General features: G+C 41.0%; 1 protein-coding gene across 1 annotated transcript in view; it reads left to right on the plus strand.

The window, feature by feature from the left end:
* The first annotated feature begins 7,325 nt into the window (after positions 1-7,325).
* cdh20 (cadherin 20, type 2) overlaps positions 7,326-8,303 on the plus strand; it is a 139,467-nt gene continuing 138,489 nt past the window's right edge. The window contains exon 1 of the mRNA XM_015382190.1: positions 7,326-7,625. The gene's annotated coding sequence lies outside the window, so the exon portion shown is untranslated. The remainder of the gene's footprint in view (positions 7,626-8,303) is intronic.

The raw sequence follows: 8,303 nt of genomic DNA on the forward strand, positions 1-8,303 counted from the left end.
AAGTGGTAACATATTATTTTGGTTTTATCTTGGCAACACTACCCAATTCTAAGACATTAACAATTCCCACACAAAACCACTGCACCTACTGTATGTTCCTTTCCCACAAACTTAAAACATGAAAACAAGAAAGATATGACAGAGGAGATCAATGTTTTTGATTTCATTTCCAGTTGTTCTGTCTGGACCTAGTGTTTTGTAGTGAGAAAATAAACCAACTGCTGGTCTTTATTACAGATCCACAAATTCATTGCCAAAACAACCAAGGAGTCCATGGAGCAAATAAAGTGGAAAGTTTTAGGCCGGCTGAGGAGGAAACTGCTGATAGAAATCTCACAAAAACAAAACTGCAACTGAATTAAGCTGCTGTTAGGAGTCCAGAAACAGCATAATAAAGGAAATCTGCTTTTATAATTATGTTACTATTCTTACAGGATTAATGCTGCGATTACAAGTCCAGCATGTGGAGCTAAATATGAAAATATTACTTCCTTTATGTTGGTAAAAAAAAATCTGACAATTTCTGTTTTTAGCTCACTAGTAGAAACATGTCTGATTCTGGAACTTTTAGGTTGAAACACATTAAGTAACTCTCAGTAACAACCTTAATATAGAGCTCTCGCTTTATATTATTGTTTAAACTTAAACCTAATTCAATGAATAAAAAAAAAAATTAATCTTGAGAAGATAAGAGCTTTCCAAGACGTTTTATCTTTCTTATTTCTTCACACATGCTTCGAACCTTTAATTTTCTGCACAGGTAGATTGTATTTAATATTTTCTTTGGATTTTATCTTATTTCTGCCCCGCTGTTACACAAACATGCTACACAAACTGCAGCTGAGATGCACCGAATCTGGAGCACATAACTTAGGTAAATGACATAAGTAGAGTGTTTTGTTTTTGCTTTTCAGGGCAGATAGCACAGATGAATCCTAAAACAATCTTTACTCTGTTTTTTCATGTTCTTCCCTGAGGCTTTATTTGGCTCCTCTCTGTCGCATTGCATTCGGACCCAAGGGAAGTAAAGGCCTACTAATTAAATGTTCTTAGGTACTATGACCAATTTGTAAGGATACAACTTTGTAAGACTTGTTGGGGGTGGGGGCTTGATTATTGTGTCCCCCAAAGAATGTAATAAAAACATAGTTTTTGCTATTACTGTAATTGTTTGAATCGAATGACTGTGCTCTAATGAAATGTATTCATATATATGTATATATACTGTACATATACATGGGTGTGTGTATAATCAATGTGATGTAATATGTAGCACACAGTATGGCACCTTACAAAAGTGTTCACACCCTTGAGCTGTTCCTTTTTTCACTTGTCCGGTCCAGCAGCACCAAAAATACTTGACTGAGCCACAGCAGTGAGTGAGTCTGGGTTGATAATAGAGTATGAAGTGAGAGGGGCAGGCAGTTGGGCTCGTTAGCAGGGCAAGCGCAACTTTAAGTGACAAAATAACACTTTTTTTTATCACACTGACTCAAAGACTTTAAACAGACAGGTCCCCCATGTATATGTGAAACAAAGGAGGTAGATGTGTTTAAAAACACTGTTTCTGTTACTGTAAGGCTCAATGAAATTTGTGTAACAGTCTCAATTCTTAGCATAACTTTGATCACTTTCAGCATAACTGCAGAGAACCTTGGAAGGGATACAAATAAGTAAGATAGTGGAAAAAGGAGAAATGAATAGAGAAGAGAAAGGATACAGACGCAAGGTAAAACAAGCAGTCATTATGTTCAACACTCATGTGATTTTCTGCAAGTTACTCATGTTCTGACAGAGTTAGAAAAGCATGCTTTAGGTTATTCTGCCTTGAACACAAACTGAACTAACTGGACTTTCCTCATTTAAAACATTAGCTCTTTTTTTTACATAAAAGGCAAAATACATCCACAAAACATTACCAGCATTTAAAATTGTTAAGGTGAGACACTACCCTTTAACAATATACTTTGATATATTTTGTATAACTGATTAATATATGCTTTGTGTTTTAGAGATGTGCTTCTCAACCTCAGATCATCCAAAAAAAGCCTTGATCACAATGGGTTGTATTAGCTTGTTAAATAAAGATATTTATATTCAATACGTTGCCAATTCAGAACGAGCTCATAGTTAGGCTCACACTGATGAAAATGAACTAGCTCCTGACAGTTCCCTTTTTTAAAAATTAACTAATTAAGTTCACAAACCTATAAATGAACTAGTTCAAGTTCATTTGGTAAATTAAGCCACAACATTACACAATAGAACCAAACATTTTACCGTATAAATGTGTGATCATAATATATAGGGTGATAGTGAAAATACTGGATGAAGTCAAGGTGTACTCTATGTGCAGTGAAGCCTTTTATTTAGCCAAATTAAACATAACTTCAGAAACATACAGGAAGATTCAGGTTCTGCTGAAAAGATTTGCATCAAAAGTGATTTCTTATGTTCCTCATTCAGTTGCAGATATTTCCCAAGAAAGCTCTGATGCTTTAACTTGATGTGTTGCTTTAAATTTGAAATGGACGTGGCTGATGCACAGACTTGTTTGTTAGGTCCCGGTGGTATGAAGGTAATCTTGAATCAAAAGTGTAAATTTGAAGTTGCAGAGAGAGTTACCTAACAAGTACAATTTTTCTTTACACCTACTCAAATTTTAAGTACAAATACACAAATTGTGTTCTACAATTTGCAAATCAAACATTTCTTACATTCTGAGTTTGGCCTTTATTGTTCCATAACTATCTTTGCATTATAACTTTGTTTTTTTGGAATTGTAGATTGTTTTTTTTTTATCTGTCACAATTTCAAAAAATGGTACTCCTCTTCAAAATCTTGAGTACAAGTACACAAATTGTGTTCTGTGACTTGCACTTCAATTATGTCTTCTATTCAGTTTCGCTCCAGTTGATCTCCACTGTTTTTTAAATTGTCATTAGAGTAGAAGTACAGAGCAATTAAAAAAACAAACTTTCTACTTTAACCCATCCCCTTGGGAGCAGTCGGCTGCCATTGTGCGGTGCCCAGGGAGCAGTGTGGGGGTCTACAACTGCTTATAGGTACTTGTGGGGACCAAGGACTAGTCCCCATGAGGAAAGGTTATCTTCTTGGGGTGAGGTTTAGGTTTAGGACTAAGGTGTGAATTGAGTTTGGGTTTAGGATAAGGTATGTGTTGGTAATTGGTTGGGGTAAGGTCTGGATTAGGCTGCAGAAATGAGTGGAAAATTAATGAAAGTCAGTGGGAAGTCCCACAACGTTAGTGTGACACGATATGTAATGTGTGTTTGTTAGAAAATTACTTTTTTTTTTTTTTTTACAAATACATGTATCAATTCCCCTATGTTAATACTTTTTAGAGCTAATCTTTACTTAAAGTGTATCTTAAGTTTTACTTGGCATGTTTTTGCCAGGCATTGGACATCTGCAGCTTGAAATATTTGCCTATTGTCCATAAAAAAAAAAAAACTAAACAACAAAAATAAAGCTCAAATTTATATTTGAAAAGATTTGTATGTACATCAATTCTAAAGCTTTTCCACAGATCGTGTGAGAGTTTAGTTTTGGCTTTTGACTGTACCATTCTAACAGATTAAAATTAAAATTTTAGTAATGTGTGTATTTTCAGAGTTGTTATCCCAAAGAGGAGCTTCTCAAATATTCATTAAAAAGTTTTCTCAGGAGCTGCTTTGTTCATATGGTTGGAACATCTTATCCTCTTCCCCTACTTCACTAGGGGGCATCCTGAGACTACTGCTGCTGAGCTTTGGCTGTTTCCCTACACCTGTGGTTCTGCACAGGTGTGTGATATCTCATTAACTCTGGTGTTAGAAAGGGGAGCGTTACCAGTCATACTTTGCCTGAATGTTACCTACACTTGGTAATGTCGAGCCTGTCATCCCTCTCTCATTCCTATTTTTCTTAGTGATCTCTAGTCCTGTCCTTAATTTAATTCAATTCAGTTTATTTCTATAGCACCAATTCACAACACGTCATATCAAGGCACTTTATAATTCAACCAGATCATACAGTCAAATTGATTCAAAGTTTTCTATCTAAGGAAAACCAGTTGATTGCATCGACTCATTGACTCAAATACAATCCCTCACACTAAGCATGCTTGTAACGACAGTGGAGAGGAAAAACTCCCTTTTAACAAGAAGAAACCTCCAGCAGAACCAGACTCAGCAGCTGTAAAAGGCGGCCCCTTCCAGGAAACACACAGCCAGGCAGAGAAGCTCCGAGCCAGCTTCTATGGAAGAGTATGAAGAGAGCACATTCAGCCAGTCACAGTCAGAGAAACAGGACCACACTGGAAAACAGGCCGATCTCCAGCATCTATAAACAAGGGTGTTGATGGAAGCAGCACAACTTTCTAACCTGTGTTTGCTTACCCAAGTTGTTCTTCAGAAGCCAGATCATTCCAGCTGCAGAGCTGACCTCCTCGTTCTCCCTCTGAGGTTCAAGCTTCCTGGTTTCCGTTACAAGCTGATTTATGTTCAAACCACTTTGCCTACCGACGGAACCGCTCCACTGAGGACGCCATCTCCTCTGCTTTCCACCTGAGTCTGGCACACCTTGAGGAGAAGAACACTCACGTGCGGAAGCTTCAATACACCCGTCTGCAATTGGCTGCTAGACTTCTTCACAAACAGACCTCCGTCAGTTCGGTTCGGACAGAACACCTCTGATGTCATCATCCTAAGCACAGGCTCCCCTCAGGGCTGCCCCCTGCTTATCACCCTGATGACACTTGACTGCGTTCCCAGGTAACCACCAATCACATAGTGCAGTTTGCAGATGACACCACGGTGGTGGACCTCATCAGAGACGACGATGACCAGGATTACAGAGAGGAGGTGGAGCAGTTGGTGGACTGGTGCAGAAATAACAGCCTGATCCTGAAAGTGGAGAAGACAAAGGAGATCATCTTGGACTTCAGGAAGAACCTGTCTAACCACGCTCCACTGGTCATCAACAGCTCAGCTGTAGAGGCGGTCAATAGCACTAAATTCCTAGGAGAGCGCATCACAGACACCCTCACCAGGACTGTAAACACCTTCCTTCGGAGGATGAGGAGAGCCCACCTAGCCCCACCCATCCTTACAACCTTCTACAGAAGCACTAAAGAGAGCGTTCTGACCAGCTGTCTCACTGTGTGGTGTGGAGGCTGCAGCGTCTCAGACTGGATGAAGGTAAGAAGAGTGGTAAGAACAGCAGTGAAGATAATCGGGGCTCCTCTTCCCACCATTAAAGACATTTCATCCCAGTGTCCCAAGCCTGTAATTTTTTAATGACCCCTCACACCCCCACCATGGACTGTTTTCCCTGCTGCCCTCTTGGAAAAGGCTTTGCAGCATTTAATGCAGGTCCAGCAGATTCTGCAACAGCTTCTTCCCCACTGCCATCAGACTGCTGAACTGTTGAAAAAACTCTAAATCATGCCACAGACTTTGCATCACACCAATAACACCAAACCAAAACGCTGCATATTTGCACCATACATATTTAATGCCCTGTCCATATCAATGCATTTTTGCACAATGTTTTTTCTCCAACACTGTTAACAATTCATAACTGCTGCACTTTATGGAATGAAAAATTAATTAATTAATTTCACTGCTAAGCTATTGCCCATTTACTGTATGAAAGCTGTACAAAAGGAAATTTCATTTTGTATACAGTGTGTCTATACAAAATGACAATATAAGTTTTCTAAGTAAGATTAAGTCTTTATTATCAATCATTATCATTTTTAAAACTGTTAAACCTTCACCTATTTCTCTACTAAGAGTCTTCAACTTATGTGGGTTCACAGAAGATAAAAATATGAAAAGGTTTTACATTAAAACTTTGCATTACCTTTATGTCATGATCTGCTGTGATAGCTGGCCTTAATTACTCATGCCTTTCACTTGCTTCACTCTTTCCAGCTCCTAATCATCACTTATCTCATCTGGATCCTGGCGGCCAGTGGAAGGAGGGTTTTGTTTCCGTCTCTTCTCCTGATCGTCCACTGTTCCTCCCCTGCTGAGTGCTCCGGGTTTTTGGCTCTTTACGCGGGGAGGATCAGTTTTTATTCCTGTAAGCCTGGCTCCAAGGTGGAGACCAGTTTAAAGGTCCTGCATCAAGTTCTGGTTCCACGCCCTGTCTCGGCTGTTCTCTTCCACTGAGCCTGCCCGTCTGCTCCTGATCCTGTCTGCTCCTGTGCGTGATCGCCTGGTCACGCATCTGGACTCTGAACCTGCCCTGGAGCTCTAGGATGCCTGGATCCTGCCTGTTCTGCAAGTTCTGCACCGGGGACACTCAGTGATCCATGCCGCGTTTGTCTTCAGTCCAGCGGCTGGATTGCGCCCCTTTACAGGAAGATGGACTGGACTGTTGAACCAGGTAAGTGACTCACTGAGATCATCTTCTGTCAGATAATTGTGGTCACTTACCTGTGTTTCTCCCACCAGAGTGTTTGAGATTGGGTGGTGCCCCGCCCCCCTCCTGCAGAATCCAAGCTCCACTTTAGTTTAGTTTGTTTATGTTTTTATATTAATAAACCTTTTGAACTTTCCTACTGACTGTCTCACCTTGAATACTGGGTCCATCTGTCTTGTTTTATGACATTTTATTGGTCTGAGACATACCTTAAAAAATAAAAAGAAAACAATGGGACAAGGTTTAAAGCTGAAGACCAAAAAAAAAAAAAGGAAAGCAATTTGCACCAAAATTAAATCCTAATTGGCAGGTTTCTGTACCCTTCACCAATCCACTGTAGTTTAAACAAAACACATCAGAAAAACGTGACATTTGAACATGAAACTCATCTGAGTACTTTAATTAAGGCAGTTCAATTATTAATTAATGCAGAAAACGGGGACAGTAAATATTTACACATTAATCTTACATACTGCTTTACCCATGATTATTTTATAAGCCACTTTCTCTATAGTGTGCTCATGCGTAAAGCATGCATGACAGCACATTTATGGAGGACGTAAGGTGAAAATCCTTTATCCTGGCTTCAAAGACTGTAGATAGGGAGGAGAGAACAAAGTTAATAGACTATCACTTCACCTAAAGAGAACTGATTGTAGTATCCAGGAGGGTCACACACACAGTGGAACGGGTCGCAGAAAAGAAAAAACAGAATTTCTGAGTCCTGTGGGTTAATTCAGAGCGTTTTAGCTGCAATCACTGTGGCTGAGCATTCATGAGCGGTGCAGGGATGGAAGGGAGGGGTGAGGAGTGTAGATGGAGCAACAGCGCAGCGCTGAGATACAGGAGAGAGGGAGAGCCGCGGAGCGAGCGCGTCCACTTGGCTGCAAGCGGAGGAAAGAGGCGGAGGGAGGAGGGTCTGCCTTTTCACCTGAAGATTACTTTGTCTCACACTTCTCTCACCCAGAGAGCTGCAGAGAGGAGAACCATCAGGAGAGGTGTGACTTCCAGCTCCCAGGTCTGCTTCTTCCTCTCTACACCAAGCTCAACCGGACTTCTCTTATAGAAACCAGCGCAATCAGAGTCAGTTGGAAAGGCTCAGTGATAGAAGGAAAAAGTGAGAAAACTGCAGCAAAACCGGCAGAGACTGCAAGGAGACAAGTTCTGGGTTTCCACTTCAGAGGGCAACTTGAAAGGTAGGATTTTAATTTATGATTTTTAAAAAAAATGTGAGAAGGTAAGTGAGTGATGCATCTTTCCTGATCAAAGGAGGCGAAGGATGAGAAGTTGGAGTGAAAATGTTGAGGAGTTGGATCAGTTTGGTTGTTTCTGGAGGGTTTTGAAAGTGAGAGGAGGAGGTAGAAGGATAGTTGGACTGAGTGATGGAGGGGTAGGAGGAGGACTGGAGTGGCAGGGTGGGAATGGGGTGGAGGGGATGTAGGGTTGCTGGCAGCCAACTCAGTAACCAAGGCAGCTGAGATGAGACAGAGCCAACAGGGGACACTGGGATTTCTATTTTTCACCCTCACAGTGATACGGCGGGGCTCTGCCAAGTCCCCTGCCTCATCCCCCCAACGGATAAAGATTTCATTGTGTGCCGCTGTGACCGAATTCATTAACCATCTACATGTACACCCCCCCCCCCAACACACACACACCAACACACACCCAAATGCAAACACACACACACTCCAAATTTACACACTCACCCCAATGCACACACACACACACACCCCAATGCACACACACACTCACCCCAATGCACACACACACACACCCAAATGTACACACACACACACCCCAATACACACACACACCCTAACACACACACCCCAATGCACACACACACACCCCAATACACACACACACCCTAA

This window comes from Cyprinodon variegatus, unplaced genomic scaffold (assembly GCF_000732505.1).
Source record: "Cyprinodon variegatus isolate N-32 unplaced genomic scaffold, C_variegatus-1.0 Scaffold252, whole genome shotgun sequence".
Classification (NCBI taxonomy): Eukaryota; Metazoa; Chordata; class Actinopteri; order Cyprinodontiformes; family Cyprinodontidae; genus Cyprinodon; species Cyprinodon variegatus.